This window comes from Hordeum vulgare, chromosome 3H (assembly GCF_904849725.1).
Source record: "Hordeum vulgare subsp. vulgare chromosome 3H, MorexV3_pseudomolecules_assembly, whole genome shotgun sequence".
NCBI classification, from domain to species: domain Eukaryota; kingdom Viridiplantae; phylum Streptophyta; class Magnoliopsida; order Poales; family Poaceae; genus Hordeum; species Hordeum vulgare.
Window position 1 is genome coordinate 594,171,678 of NC_058520.1, and position 16,845 is coordinate 594,188,522.

At 44.2% G+C, this 16,845-nt stretch overlaps 1 pseudogene; it reads left to right on the forward strand.

Annotated features, from left to right (window-relative positions):
- Nucleotides 1-265: 265 nt before the first annotated feature.
- LOC123442160 lies at nt 266-8,671 on the forward strand (annotated as a pseudogene).
- The last annotated feature ends 8,174 nt before the right edge of the window (nt 8,672-16,845 follow it).

The window sequence follows — 16,845 nt, forward strand, 5'->3', positions numbered from 1 at the left end:
GACATTGTAACTTGCGAGGGTGGAGTTCGAGCTCACCGAAATATAAGGGTTGCCGTTCGGGCGGTAAGGTGTTCGCCGGCAAAATCTGTGTGTTGCCTCTCCCTCTCTCCTTCCTTGTCTCCGGTGATCACCGTCGGTAGGTGGTTTCATTTTCGTCCCAACAGCCTGGACCTGTCTGTTTGCCTTTCAGATTGATGGAGCTCCCTTCGTAAGAGAAGCTTTGGAAAGACATTCTAGATTCCTGCTACACGGAGGTTTTGCTACGATGGAAGAGGAGACGGCCTTTCAAGACTTATTGGGTTTCGAGTTCTTCCTGATCCTTCTACCAAATTTCTTCAAGAAACTGGTACAGTTTGCAGTCTCTCACTTTCCGTTTATCTTAGTTCTGTTTCTATGCTTTGATCTTTGGTCAGTGGTCTGGTTGGTTGGATCAACACTTCGCTTTCAACCGCTGCTTAATCCTCATCGCAAAGGCTGCCAGACAAGTTCGCCAAGGTGTTCGACGGCCGTGAGCTCTGGGAAGTGAAGCTGCGGGAGGCCGGGTGCCGGCGTCATTTGTGTGACGTGGAAGTAGTGTTGGACGCTGACGGCCACATGTAGCTGGGGCATGGATGGGAGCAGTTCGCCCGTGCTCATAACCTGCGACTTGGGCACTTCCTCGTCTTAAGCTACGACAGCCATGCCGTGCTCACCGTAAAGGTGTTTGACGGGACCATATGCCGCAGGCACTACCAGCACGACAACGATGCCAGTATGCGGCTTTTAATTCTTGCTCTTTTATGCCTTCCTCTCAATACGGTGATTGTAGCTTCTAAGTATAACTTAAAAACCACTTTTTTGCATTTCATCAGGCAGTGGGGGCAGCGGCGACAGCGGCAACACCTTTGTAAGCTTATTCTGCCATGTTCCACTCTTTGCTTGAAATTTATTCATGCGTCTTCTCTTCTTCAATTCTGTAGTGTTGATTTGCTCTCTTTCTATGCCATATTCATGACAGTTCCTTTTCAACTATGGACAGAGTTTCCCCCCTTCGACCATTTACCCCACTTTAGTTTGACACAAGGATCTTCTTGCCTCCTTTCGGTTGAATTCTTTATTATATGCTAGTTTCGAATCCTTTGCCTAGTTTGCCACATGAAAATACTATATTACTATGGCAAATTTGCATGGTTTCTCATCATGTACATGGTTCAATCTCTAGCACAGCAGGGAGCAGAGGTCGAAGGTGAAGCGCCACGGCAGACAGTGGCAGAAGAAGACGACGGGGAGCAGGTAACCCAGTTCTCTGAACTCTCCACCTCTAGCAAGTTGTGCACTATCCAATTCATGGTGCTGCCCAAATAAGCGATGAAGTGTTTAAGTTTATATATGCGGTCAAAATCAAGCTCACATGCATGGCGTAGATATTAAATGCCTGAACTATTAGTAAAAATTTTTACAAACACCTAATGAATGTATTAGGAATCGTATATTAGTGCTTATGTAGATGCCTGAAACATCAAGTTTGCATATAATCCAGGGAGCAAAATATTGCCACTTGCATAACTGTCACTTCCAGACATCTAAGATATTCAAAAGCTTGCCTTCCACTCGTTCACGAACAAAGTGATAGTCAATCTCAATATGTTTCGTCCTGGCATGAAAAATGGAATTAGCAGATAAATACATTGCTCCAAGATTGTCACACCATAATGAGGCTACCCTTGGATGCCGAACACCAAGTTCAGTTAACACATTTTGTACCCAGATAATCTCAGCAGTGGCATTAGCTAAGGCCTTATACTCAGCTTCAGTACTTGATCTAGAAACTGTGGGTTGCTTGCGAGCACTCCATGATACTAGATTACTTCCAAGGAAAACAGCAAAGCCTCCAGTGGATCTCCTATCATCAGGGCAACCTGCCCAATCTGCATCTGAGAAAGCACTTACAAGCATAGAGTCCGTTTTACTGATTTTTAGCCCATGGCTCTTTGTCCCTTGAAGATACCGCAATATCCTTTTTACTGCTGTCCAATGAATATTGGTAGGACCATGAAGAAACTGGCATACCTTATTTACTGAGTAGGAAATATCAGGCCTGGTTAATGTCCGATACTGAAGTGCTCCTACAATACTTCTATATTTGGTGGCATCTTCTGATCCTAACACTTCTCCATCATGAACAGACAATTTTTCAGAGGTGGACAAAGGTGTAGTAGAAGGTTTACAACCCTTCATTCCTATTTGCTGAAGTATTTCTTGAACATATTTCCCTTGTGACAAGAGAATGCCTGTGCCGATAGGTTTTACCTCAATGCCAAGGAAAAAATGTAAGTCCCCAAGATCCTTGAGCGCAAAATCCTTTCCCAGATCCTTAAGAAGAGCCTCAACTGCTTTAGATGAGGAGCTTGTAACCACTATATCATCAACATAAATGAGCATAAAAATAGTGACTCCATGCTTGTGATAAAAGAAAAGCGAGGTGTCCCCTTTGGAGGGAACAAAACCTAGTGATTGTAGTTTGGAAGACAGTCTGGAGTACCAAGCCCTAGGTGCTTGTTTTAGCCCATATAATGCTTTCTCAAGTTTGCACACATACCGTGGAGAATCAGGATTTTCATACCCAGGAGGTTGTCTCATAAACACTTCCTCTTCCAGAACACCATGCAAGAACACATTCTTCACATCTAGCTGTCTTAAGCACCAATTGCGAGATACTGCAACAGACAGAATCAACCTAATGGTTGTAACTTTTACCACAGGACTAAAAGTGTCCTCATAATCAATCTCATACCTCTGTTTGAAACCGTTGGCCACCAGACGTGCTTTATACCTGTCAATACTCCCATCAGATTTTCTTTTAACCTTGTACACCCACTTGCAGTCAATGATATTTCTGCCCATAGCTGGAGGAACAAGGCGCCGGGTCTTATTCTGCATTAGGGCAGAGTACTCCTCATCCATGGCATGCTTCCACAGAGGTGTGTGAAGGGCATCGCTGAGACTCTTTGGTTCATCTCTGGCACAAAAAGATCCCCACCGAATACAACAGTCATGGTATACCTTAGGTTTGATCACCCCTCCTTGAGAGCGAGTGTGTGCAGGGCGAGGTGGCGGAGGAAGGGGTCGGTCGAGCTGTTGGTGGAGTCGGTTGGACGAGGCAGAAACCGGCGAGCCAGGGTCCTGTAGCGACTCCTGTGGCGACAACTCCTGTAGCGCGGGAGAATCAACATGCGAATCTGCGTCATGCACAGGAGATGTACCGGACCCAGCAGCATGAGAGTCCGCGCCAGACGACCCACCGAATCCATGCACAGGCGAGGCAACAGGGGTGACGTCGACAGGCGTAGACACGCCACGCTCACGTGCAGGGGACCCAGCGGCTAGCCCACCTGGCGGAGACACACCACGCCCACGTGCGGGGGACCCAGCAGCTGGCCCGCCTGATCCTGTCGGGTTCGGTGGCGACCGAGCATGCAGCGGCCGCCCGTCTGGTGCAGCACCCGAGGGCCCGACCAGGGGTGCAGTACCTGGGACGGGAGTTCCCGAGAAAAATCCGCCTGACACCGCAGATTCGCCTGGCGCCGCAGATCCCGAGGCTGATTGTGCTGGATTTTGCACCGGATCTTCTGCGGCTGGTCCTGCACTGTTTTGTAGCATAAAATCATGACTCCCTGCACTGATTTCGTTAGTATTTTCCTGCACATCTGTGGCCGAAACTGCATCAGTAATAGAGATACAAGAACTAGGCATGTGATCAACAGAATTGTCCCCTTCTCCTAGTGCGGCATGTGAGGCAGGGAGGAGGTGGGATGGAAATAGGATGAGCTCCTTGCAGAGTTGGGCACCAGCATTTGGGTGGAGCTGGGAGAAAGGGAAGATTTGCTCATCAAACACCACATCTCGAGAGATGTAAACCCTACCGGTTGCTACATCACTTGAAGCCTTTGTGCATAGTACTGTAACCCAAGAACACGCATTGTTTGGATCGAAATTCGAGCTTGTGTTTATTGAAAGGACGTAGATTTGGCCAGACCGCACAGCCAAAAATACGGAGGAAGTTGTAGTTGGGTTTGATACCGTAGAGACGTTCAAGAGGTGTTTGGTTGTGCATCACTTTACTGGGAACACGATTGATAAGGTACACGGCGGTGGAGAAAGCTTCGTCCCAAAATTTAAGAGGCATAAAAGCTTGGGCAAGAAGGGAGAGACCAACTTCTACAATGTGGCGATGTTTCCGTTCAGCGGATCCATTTTGTTGATGAGCATGAGGACAGGAGACATGGTGGATGATTCCAATGCTCTCAAAGAACCTATTGAGGTGGTGATATTCTCCTCCCCAATCTGTTTGCATGGCAAGAATTTTGCGATCAAATTGACGCTCAACAAGTTGTTGAAAGAGATGAAATTTCTCAAACACGTCTGATTTGTTTTTGAGCAAATAAACCCAACCGAATTTACTGAAATCATCTATAAAGCTCACATAGTATTTTTGTCTGCCTACAAAGACGGGTCCAGGACCCCACACATCTGAGAAAATAAGTTCTAAAGGAAACTTAGACACACTATTTGAACGAGAATAGGGAAGCAGATGGCTCTTGACCTTTTGACAAGAATCACAAACTAACAAGTGATCCTTTTTATTTGAAACTGGAAGACTAAAATCACGAAGAACTTTCTGGACCACTAGGAACGCAGGGTGTCCTAGGCGTTTATGCCATCGTGATGTAGACGGCTTGACCGCAGCAAGGACTTGTGGATGAGGAGCATCTTGACGGCCAGACAAGGGAAACAAGCCCCTCTTACTCTTGCTTTGAAGAATGGTTCTCCGGGTGCCCCGATCCTTAACAAAAACAATTTCAGGGTAAACTTCAAGAAACGCATGATTGTCAATCATAAGTTGAGAGGGAGAGAGGAGAGTTTTGTCAGCTTGAGGAGCATGGAGAATATTTTTGAGGTCTAGGGAGCCCTGAGGAGTGGACAAAACTGAATGACCAACATGAGCAATTCTCATACCTTGGCCGCTGGCAGTGTGGATCTATTATGTGTCGGTGTAGCGATCATGAACTGCGAGCTTCTCCAGCTCTCCTGTTACGTGATCGGTCGCGCCAGTGTCTAGATACCAGTTGGTATCCACCCCATAGGACTGTGCAGTGTTGGCTGATCGAGGTGCATGGCCACCTCCACTGCCAGCAGGGTTGCGGACGTTGTTGTTGTAGCTGCGGTCATAGCACTTCTTGCAGCGCCACGCCCCATGACCACTCTCTTTGCAGATGTGGCAGTTCTTGTACTTGCGATCTCCACCACGAGCACCGCGGTCACCACCCTGGCGTGAATTGTTGTTGTTGCCGCCAGAGTTGTCGGAGAAGCGACCCCCGTGATGATTGTTGTTGTAGCCACCACGGAAGTTGCCTCCACGCCCACGACCACCACCGCGAGAAGCCAGGTTGGCGGAGTAGGCGTTGATCTGTGCCGTGATCCGCGCCTCGGCTGCGAGGAGAAGCGAGAATAGCTCCCCGAGGCCGATCGGCTGATCGGTGATGGTGCGCGTGGAGATGGTGGAGACGAATCCGTTGTACTCCGGCTCATGCATCAGCCCTTGCAGGATGTGGGAGACGACGTCGTCCTCGTCGAGGGGTTTCCCGGCTGATGCAAGTTCATCAGCCAGGCCCTTCATCTTGGTGAAGTAGGTGGCTGCGGAGGAGTCACCCTTCCGGGTACTCCCGATCAGAGACCGCAGCTGGATGATGCGTGCGCGGGACTGCGAGGAGAAGCTTTGCAGGATTTCCTTCCATGCTGCCGTAGCAGTCTCACAGTTGCTAACCTGAAGCAGTATGTCACGAGAGAGAGATGCAAGCAGGAAAGTGAGCACCTGCTGATCCTGAGTTACCCAAACGGCGTGTTCGGGATTTGACGCGGTGATGAGTTCCTTCTTCCCGGCAACATCCTTCTCCAGGATGAGATCCGCGGAAGGTTCCTTGAGAGATCCATCAAGGTAGCCCATCATGCCGGCGACCCGGACATGAGGCAGCACTTGCGCCCTTCAAACGAGAAAGTTTTCCCGATTGAGCTTCTCGGTGATGGTGTGACCGAGAGATGCGATGGAGGGGTTGGCCATGGCGACGGCGGCGGAGGAGGAGGAAGACATGACCTAGATGCGGTGGAAGAGTTAAGCTCTGTATACCATGTTAAAAGTATGAGAGAACGCTTGCATCTTGCAGGGGCGCTTTGCGTGTTAATATAGAGGCCACCGGCCAGGTTGGTTACAAAGATCTACAAGGTTAGTTGTTGGATTGTTATACAAGTTATATCTCCAACAACTAACTTAAACACAATCATATACCGTTTATAGTTACACGGATATATGTTACATCTTTTAACATAACATACATGATTCTCGTACATCGCATGAGCTCTGCTTTTGAATTTGGAAGAGGGCATCATACTGATCTTCAATGATTTCAGGGTATCAAATTTGTTCTGGAAACTCCTTTGAATAACACCACCTAGTATAATATATGATACTTTTAACAGGTCAAATCCAGGATGAGTAATTCTTGCCATTTAGATGGAAGCCAGAAAGAAAGATCTTATTCGTCTGAGGAATTGTCAGGTTAAGTTATGTATTAAGATTATTTTGTTACCCACCAACACATGATTTCTTACTGTTGAAATATTTGAACATCAGAAGACAGTCTATCTGTAGACTATTCTGTCGAGTCAGCTAATCTACAGACGGTTTCGAAACTATGTCATATCAGCGCAGTGCTATCCTACAAAATCATGGAAGGTGAAAATAGATGCGCTTATAGAGAAAATTCGACCTAAAATCAAAGTGCTAGTTGTACAGATGAAGATAACAAGCACAAAACGGCATGCTACTGTAAGTTTTACCATCTGCATTTTGTACGAAAATTGCTCACTGTCTTTACCCGTACACATTGTATTGTTATGATACTTTATAAGTCGGTCAGCGTTTTGGTTCTAACTCAAAATTCTCAATGGTATGCTTGCAACGAAATGCATATGCATTACTAAATCAACATTATCGCTGCCTTTGTGACGGCCTTATATAACAAGGTCAACAGTATCACAATCAGGTTTTTTTTTTCTCGGTCGAGATGTTCTAAAACCGGCCCTTCCGTTATCCTTGAAAAATTCAAATATCACCTGAAAATTTTCATTTTTTTGAATTTATAAGGCTAACATATATCAAATAGGCCCTGCATGATTGAATCTGAGTTTTTGCCAACTACAATGGAATTTTAAAGTTTTTCAAATTTTAGAAAAAATAATAATGTAGCCCAAGAGCGGGGTGCTTGATTCGAACACCAAGATTCGTTCCGTAGAGAAGACGGGCTAGCCACTTGAACAATATCATTGCTGTGATAAAATTAGTTGAAAACATTTTATATTGATGTACATAGTTTTCGAATTCAAAATTCATTTGAAAATTTTAGATGAAAAAAGTCCGAAACTTCTGAGATTTTCCGGAAACTGGTTTTCCCGGTCCCTATCAAAAAATTCGGAATCGAGAAAAAAAAAACCTTGATCACAATCACATTCTGTTCCGGTTTTCAATTAGGTAATACAGAAGGATTACGCACGCGAGCACTTTCCATGTGAAGATACAACTGTCATACTCCAGCTGCCTGGGAAGAAAAAGCATTGGAAATGCACATTCCACATCACGCCATCTGGCATGCGTGATGCAGGTCGGCGCAACCTCAATTTGCCCAACTTTTCCTGCGACAATCATGTTAAAAAGGGTGATATATACCTCTTTCAACCAATGACAAATGTTGAGCATGGAAGATTCGTAGTAACAGTCCATCTCCTTCACAAAGCAAGCATTGCGCATTACCCTGGTGGAAGAACTAAGATTGTCTCGAATCACGGAAGTAGCAGTGCCAAGATGGGCGGTGTGAAGGAGGAACGACCTACCGATGGTACTAAATTGTTGCCACTCCTAGAATGCATGTGCACTTCAGTTCCCATTATATCTGTCTGATCTATGTGAAAACTTGTTTAGGTGAAGAGTACTTTTCACTACATGAACAATATGAAGTCCCTGAGGATTCCGACGGAGCTTCCGATTGTCTCTTCATGCTGGCTGACAGAGTTTGTCTAACACCAGCACAGGAGTTGAAATGTCTGGAGAAAGTTGAGGAGATTAAGTTCAAACCACCCTTTTATGTTGCTTTCATGAGCAAGAGCAGTGTGTGTCTGTGTCTGTGTCCCATGCTAGTAAGTTGAGGGAAAACATTTTCTGTTGCTTTCTGTCAGTTCGTCAATTGCAGCTGTATGTCTTGTTAAGATATATAGCAACAAATTTTCCAAGTATCTCTGCACCTGTGTCATTCTAACATTTGCCGTGTGTTATGTATATAAACAGCAGTTTGGCTGGCAGTATGCAGCCATATATCTACTTCAGAAGTTTGCTGCTGGCCATCATCGTGGAGAGAATAGTTCAATCAGTTTGGGGCTCCAGCGGGCTGGGAAGGGCAGATCATGGACTACCAAGCTGCGATATAGGCATCGCACGCTAGACACGACCAATGGGATGGATGTTTTCAAAGGATGGTCGTCTTTTGCCCACGACAACCACCTGCGGGAGGAGGACATCTGTCTCTTCAAGCTCATGGAGAACGAGGAGCAGCTGAGGATGATGGTCTACATCATCCGCCGCTAGAAATGTTAAGAATGAAGCATGGCTTGCATGATGTTCCTACGATGATCTTGAACTAGTGGCTTATATCCAAACGAGGGGCTCGTACATACAACAAGAAAATTAACTTCTTATCTATATCGTTGGACGCTATATTAGTGTTTTGTTACTTCTGCCAGAACTTTTTATTAATCGGAGAGTAATTTGGATGGTTGAAGTTTGGACAACGTATTGTGCGTTGCTAAGGTTGCTTTGACTGAACTTTTTTTATACGATTTTCTGTGAGAAATGTTAGCCTTGCATGCTGCTGCTATGCTATGGTGATCTTCAACTCTCGAGCGAAAGATATGTGGCTTACCTCCAGAGTCTAGAGGAGGGCCATTAAGCAGGAATCTTGGTGGTTTCTTAGTTCTGTTAGAACCATGTTAATTGGGAGTGATTTAGATGGATGAGTTTCAACAACCTTTGATGTATTCCTGTCTGCTGATGTTTGAAGGCACTATTTTTGATGTGACAATCCTATATCAAGTCTTCGGGACATGCATAGGCCTTTCCCAGATGAGGGAGGGGCATGCCCCGCCACAGGAGAGATGGAGGGGGGGCAAATGTACCAGTTCGACTATCATCAACAATCGAAATACCAGTGAGAGAGTGTCCACCATATATATACAACCACCTAAGAGATGAGAGTTGCAAGAGATGTTACTGAAGAAAAACCAGTGAGAGAGTGTTCACCATATATATACAACCACCTAAGAGATGAGAGTTGCAAGAGATGTTACTGAAGAAAAGAATCGACTTTTGACGTTGACTTCCGATCTGGAGAGTTCGTCATGTGATACCTTCGTAACACACGACAGGCTCACCAGGTCGACAGTCACCAACAGTCAAAATATTAGTGAGAGAGTGTCCATCATATATAAAACCACTCGAGAGATGAGAGTTGTAAGAGTTAGTGAGAGAGCCTCGACGGATTGGAAGTTAGCACACAGATCATGGTAGATTAGCTGTGTAGGTTTGTGATGAATGATTCGAAGTATTCTTTGATGTTTTATTCTCATTTTTTATTATGTGCTGAAATCTGTTAGCATCAAGGGTTTTTTTATCCCCATTTTTCCGGGTTGGACCGAAAGACTGGTTTCCAAAAAATATCTGAAATTTTGGTATTTTTCGTCCAAAAAATTCAAACAAATTTTGAATTTAGAAATTTTTAACGTCAAAATATAAGACATTTAACCCAAGAACAACCTAAGAAGAGCCTTGGCCTATTGGTCAGCACGTAGCGCTTGAACTACGATGTCGCGAGTTCGATACCTGAGAGCTTATGCCATAGTTGACGCTATTTAACTTTGCTGGGAACGTTTGAATTCAAAAAAATTGGTCTGTATCAATGTTTTTTGGCACCCCCCACAAGGAAGTTCTGGTTTTTGACCGGTTTCCGAAATATCGCCCGAAAAACATAAATCTGGTTATCATCGATCGGTTTCACATTTATGGATTCCTCAGATGACGCAACTTACGTTAGAGTAGATTTCGCGTTCAAGGAGGAGCGTGCCAGTGAGGACCCATTGATGGTGCTCATTCAGGCTAACCGCCAGCTCATCCAACTAAAGTATTTTGGGAATCTGACCAAGAAGAATCCACAAACTAAGGAGGGCGAGGGCCCTCCACGAAAGGAGAGAGGCGACCCGTTGCCATTGAGTACACATGCCATCATTCCCGTCGACACAAGCTCCTCACTGTAGGTTATATCCCCACCTGCTTCGACTGCACGATCACTGGCTTCACAGTCTACATCTCGAAGTATCAAGTGCACCTAGATAGTTTAACCTTGATTTAGTGATATAGTTATGTAGCTTCTGATGTGGATTAGCACTTCTGATGCCTTTGGGTATATGAGTGATGAGTGCTTACGTGGCTTATGTATTATGTGTTATATTTAACTTCATTCCTTCTTGAAATCTTTTTCTCTTTCTTTGTAGATGAAGTGGTATGCGGTGTATAGAGATAGGTATGTAGGAGTCTACGATTCAGCGTCCACATGCAACGAACAAGTGCTTCATTAGAAATGCAACTCCTTTGATTCATTCAATAGTAGAGAGGAGGCAGAGAATCATTACAATCATCATGCGCTCGATGGAAATATAAATCATGAATTAAGAAATGATGTGGGGAAGCTTATCGGGGATGGTTCATCCTGATTGTGGTATTGCCTTTACATGCATTGGCCACTTTGTTGTTTAATGAGAACATACCTGTGCTCAATAACTACTTTCTGACTTCATATGAAGTTTGCGTCGACCATATATAATGCTTTCGTGAGGTTGTTGTTATGTATGTGATCCTTATATAGTATACAAAGTTCTCTAAGTTGATATTACTGTTATATACTCCCTCCGTACCTAAATACAAGTCTTTTAAGATATTTCACTATATGTCTACATACGAAGCAAAATGAATGAATCTATACTTTAAAGTATGTCTATATACATCTGTATGTAATTCATTAGTTGAATTTCTAGAAAGACTTATATTTAGAAACGGAGGAAGTATGTTTTTGCTGTAGGGTTACGTGAAAAAGAAGCGTAAACCATGCCGGCAATGTATCTTTGCCGAGAGCACAACTCCGCAAAATAACCTCTCCCTAGAATGATGCTCGGCAGGATGGACACGTGGCACGTGTTGGCAGCTCGGTTGTGATTTTCCCGAGTAGGTGATAAAGGTACTCGGTAAAGGGGAGTTGCTGGAGCTGCTTGTTCAAGGTAAGCCGAGTGGATGCTCTCGTCAATCTATACATTTTTTGCCGAGTTTATAATTAGCTCTCGGCAAGACCTGACAGAAGCAACGGCTGTGCATTTTAGTTTGCCGAGAAGCACTGTTTTAATCTCCATGAATAGTTTTCTGTGTGACCAACGGTTGGCTCTCGGCAAAATTACGTTTGACTAAGGCTGGTTGTAATGGGGAGTATCATATACTACTCTCTTCGTCATGAAATGAGTTAAAAAGTACTCCCTCCGTTTTTAAATATAAGTCTTTTAAGAGATTTCACTAGTGGTCTACATACGGAGCAAAATGAATGAATCTATATACTAAAGTATGTCTATATACATCCGTATGTAGTCCACTAGTTCAATCTCTAAAAAGACTTATATTTAGGATCGGAGGGAGTAGCATTCACACTATGCATGCATATAGAAGTAGTACAACGGAGTACTAATTAGCTGCTAGAAGTAAGTGCAACGTGTCTTAATCTTTGTCTATTTTGAAAACGCACCCAAGTCTAACTGTGCCTTTTAAACCGTGACGGAGGGAGTAGTATCATGCATATGATACTACATCCGTAATGCCTAAGGCTGGTTGTAATGGGGAGTATCATGTGCTAGTATCATAGAACAGTTCATTTATTGTCATGCATGACACATAGTAGCACAACATTTAATATGATACAGTATCATGATATAATACTCAACCTTCTCTTTTTTCATTTAATTTAATGCCACGTCATTAAATATGCCTAATTGACATGCATGATACTACTTATGATACTCTCGTTACGACCAGCCTAAGAGGTGTTCGCCGAGTACTCTTTGCCCAGAATAATTCTCGGCAAAGACTTTGCCGGGTTTTTCTGACACTCGGCATAGGTTGAAATTCTAGTAGTGATTGCATGGTTGGTTGAGGGTCGTGGCGGTTGTGTTGTAGGCTCTCCATGGCAGTGTGGGAAGCAAGGGGAGCAGCAGCGGCTGGTCCTGACAAAGCGGCTGCTAGTGGTGGCAGCCAAGCCGCCCTAATCCAGTTTTGTCATCACAAGTCGCCCCTTGTGGTGGGCTCGACGCTAGGGTTCTTCGATTATGGGTGAGGGAGGCGTTGAGAGAATGCTTTGCACTTTGGCTGGTGGCGGGAATGCATACGATTTTGCGTCCCTGTTGGTGGCACCATCATGGCTCTCCTCCTTCCACTCCTTAGTTTTTCGGGTGAAAACTCATGTCCATCCTAACAGATTTGGCGGTGGCGGCACATTGTATCATTAGTGAGTGCATATCTCTACTCTGAGTTGTTGCTTTAGGTGTGGCTTGGCGCTTTCTCAGAGCCGGTGCTTAGCGATCTTGTTTTGACTCCTCACCGATGCACATGATTGTGTCGCCAGTTCACTCGGTCCTTTCAACTTGCCAGTAGGATCAATGCTCCACGATCCGAGGGCGAGAGGGTAGGTGACCCTGTCCAGCAACAATTTGGTGGAGACTTTTGCATAATCCAATGTTCTTATTGAGGAATTGCAAATTTGTTTGCCGTAGGTTGCGTTGGTAGCTTATAGTTGTGTTCTGACCACTGATGTGCTTTTTCTAGGCGCCAACCTGGTGGCTTCCAATAAAGCATTTCCGGTGCCTTGTCGACGTTGTTCATCTTGTGTAGTCTAGGTTTATTTGATTAGCTTCGTATGAAGGTTAGCATAATATCTTGTATCGTTCGACCCAGTTATCTTTTTTCAGAAGAACATTTTATCTATTCAGCAAACGTTATGACAGTACAATGAAACAACAAAACTAATAGAAATTACATTAATGTTCGTTATACACCTAGCGACGACTACAAACACTATAACAAACCTAAGGCACGTCACCGTCATTGTCTCTCCACATGCAAGGGTCGGATTTCATTGCGCCTTATGATTACTTATAAAGCGGTGTGAATTTCCATAAACTACTTGCACATGTCTGAATAATTTGTATAAGGGTGCAATGCAATATGGAAGTCTGAACAGGATGTGCTCGTCGTATACAGAATACAGTGTAGTCTGTACTCTACACCCATGAACGTACGAACCATCTTGGACCTGGCGCTGTCGATCTCTCAGGCTTACTCCAATGCAAAGATGCTAAGTGAGGTGCTAAGAGCATTAAATATGTTAAGCAATCATAATCTTTAATGCATTGGTGCTTAGTTTGTTGTTGCTAAGGTTGCCTCATTCAATTGTTTAGCAACTAAAGTCTTGCATGCATAGGCTAGTTCCCTTCATTTTTAATGTTTTACATAGGTTTTCGTGACTAGCACCGTTTTCTACTGAGAACATTGTTCTCTCTCTTTTTAATAAGATTGCCACATATAATTTTTTGCCTTGTTAGCATGCTTAGCACCTATCCAAAGTGAAACATTAGGAGCAGCCTCACTGTAGTGTTCCCAAGTCCCACGGGAATAGGGGACATCCACGTAGACGTACCGTCTCAACCACTCAAAACTATGGTGTATTACAACTGAACGAATTTGGACATGCATGGAAAGTCACTACGATACAAGCCACCGTTCCAACCAGTTAGCACCCCATACCGGACATATTATTCCACGTACGTATTGGTCAAGATACGCAGCATATATACCCCGAACCGTACGCCAAGAAATTAGCTAACGTGAAGTTGATATGCGTCAGATGAAACAAACCAGTCACTGCTGGGAGGCGAGGATTTCCATGGCACGTATACAGAAAACAAAAACTATTTTGTTTTTCTAGAGGAAAAATAGGGCGCATATAGAATGGCACTAGACATTCTAGGCGTACTCGTGTACTGAGCATCCACACCTAGACAATCGGAAAATCGGTTATCCGGATGGATAAGGCATGTACTTTCTCGCAACAAAAAAGATAAGGCGTGTACTTTTTGGTAATAATAACCCTATTTCCGTTAAATAAGTGTGGTTTTATAGGAGTTTTGCAAGAATTAGCGAGTTACCCATATGGCCGAGCATGGTTTGCAAAAGATAATATGATGTTTTTACAGTGCTTTCTCTGATTAGAAATACATGGGTTTCAAACAAGTCCAACAAATCTTTGAAAGACATTTTTGTTGGTTTCATTATGTTTTTTGAAACGAAAGGTATAGTCGACATGGATTTTGTAAATGTTTTAGCGTCTCCCAAAGTGGGTTAGCACTGGAATAGATTTCACATGGTGTTCATAGATATTTCAAACAAGTTAAAGATTTCTAATACAAATATCACATAAAGATTTCTTGGAATTATATAGGCCTTGTTCATGATTCTCATGGTCATTCGAGTGAAACTCGAACCACTATGAAACTCCAGTTGTAACTCATGAAAATATGATGAAACCATTAAACAACACTAATGCATTATATAAAACCCACATGAATAAAGGAAGCAAAATATATAATTCCAAGGAGCCTTCAGTCACGATCGTGGCTGTTGGATCACACTTGATTCAAGCATTCCCACACAGGTTCGCCACTTCAGCTAACAACCAAGTGCCCCAACACCTTATCATAGAGAAAATTATTTTGTCGTTTTCCCCATCCCTTCCCCTTCCTCTTCAAATTTTGTCGTTGCCTCTCTCCCTTCCACCAAAATCGTCCAGCCCACGTAATGGCCGTTGGGGCACTGCCACGAGGCATTCGAGGCTGTGGTACATTTAGATCTTGTTGGCGATTGCTTTTCTGTTAGAGCATCTTCAATATAATTCGCATATTAGATTGCTAAAAAATGTTATAGCAAGAAAAAAGATAAGATTTACAAAGCCAATATTTTTTTGCTTTGATACTCTTTGTATATTGAATTGCTATATTTGCACAAAACACATAATAACATATGGGGACAGTTTGTCATAGACACATTGCACAATAGCATACGTACATGTATATGTATACTAGCACAACTCGTGTCCACGTACACATGCACACACGCATATACTTACACAGATGGAGCACACACACATACACACACGTACACATGCAGCACACACGCGTATACGTACACAAAAAACACATACACGTACAATCGCGCGCACACGCACACACACAACGCATACGCAACACACACTAGTACACGGATCCACCTGTCATTGAGACAAAGTGAGGCTTTATGAGGCTTGCTAAAAATTTACAAAGTGGCCTTTTGGGCTGGCAAATATGCAAAGTGTGGATGCAAAAAATTGGTGGGATACCACTTATACAAAGGTTGTTGGAGAAGATTTTTTGTCTAAGATTTGTAAAACAGCAAGTGAGTGCAAATATTCAAAGGTTGTTGGAGATGCTCTTACCTTGCAGCACACTGCCGTGGAAGCGCCCCCTCGTCTCAAGCGGTTATTGTCCAAGTGGCGCCATGCATCTGCTCGAGAAAACATGAGGAGAGCTGTCAGTGATCGCTGTTGCGACACAGCGGGTGATGCTTGAACGACTGTTGTGAGCGGCACCACACGGATTTCGCAACGAGCTTGCAACATTACTCTGAGTCATGCCGTGATGGCATTTGGCAATGCCGCAAGGGCTGCGGTGCTGTGAACATGCATCCACTTCCACGGGCCCATCTCATGATGCTTGTCATTGCTTTGGATAGTGTTGCGTTCGATAGTGCCCTTGCTCCAAGGGTATAGTCTTACTCCAAGGTACCGTTAGTGATGCAGGCCAATGTTGGGAGGGTGTCGTCGCGCTACAAGTCGTTCGGTTGTTGTTGCTCGCTGGAGCCGTGGGGTCGACGAGGTCTAATGTTAGTGGAAACACATACTACTATAGGGAGATGGTATAGCTGCTACAAATATCTGGCATCTATTGCAAGGAGTGCACGGTTGATGTTGTGAGGACGCACTGCGCTGTTAGCGATGTGGCAAGGCTATCGGAAGTGACACAGTCAACGATGTTTTGATATTGTGATGGTTTGTGCGGCTGCTTCTAGCGGAGTTGCCTGCAATGCTGCCACGGTCGATCCATCTACTTTAAGCAGTGTTGTTGGCAATGTTGAGACAGTCGTTACAACTGCTGCAACACATAAAACACATTTCCATATGAGCGGTGTTGTTGCGTGGGTGTGAGGGGGCTGCATAGGAACAAGGGGAGGGAGGACGTCGAGACGAGGTGCTTCAATAGGGAGCCAACGGTCGTAGGAACTAAATCCGGGAGCAGAAGGCTTGGCTGATCCTATCATTGGTCGGCCGAAGCCTTGCAGGTGTTTGATTCTAGAAAGTTCCATAACTATTTCTTTCAAGGTCAACAAAAGGAAAAAAATCAAAATTCAAAACTCTTCCAACATTGATTTTGTTTCGAAGATTCATCGTGATGAAGAGGATTGTGGACACAGATCCCGAATTGGACAGCCGGTTTTAAAATAGCTGGTCTGCTAAGACACATCTTGATGTGTCTTAAGTATTGCACATATAAATCATATACCATTGATTTTACATGAAGATTCTTGCC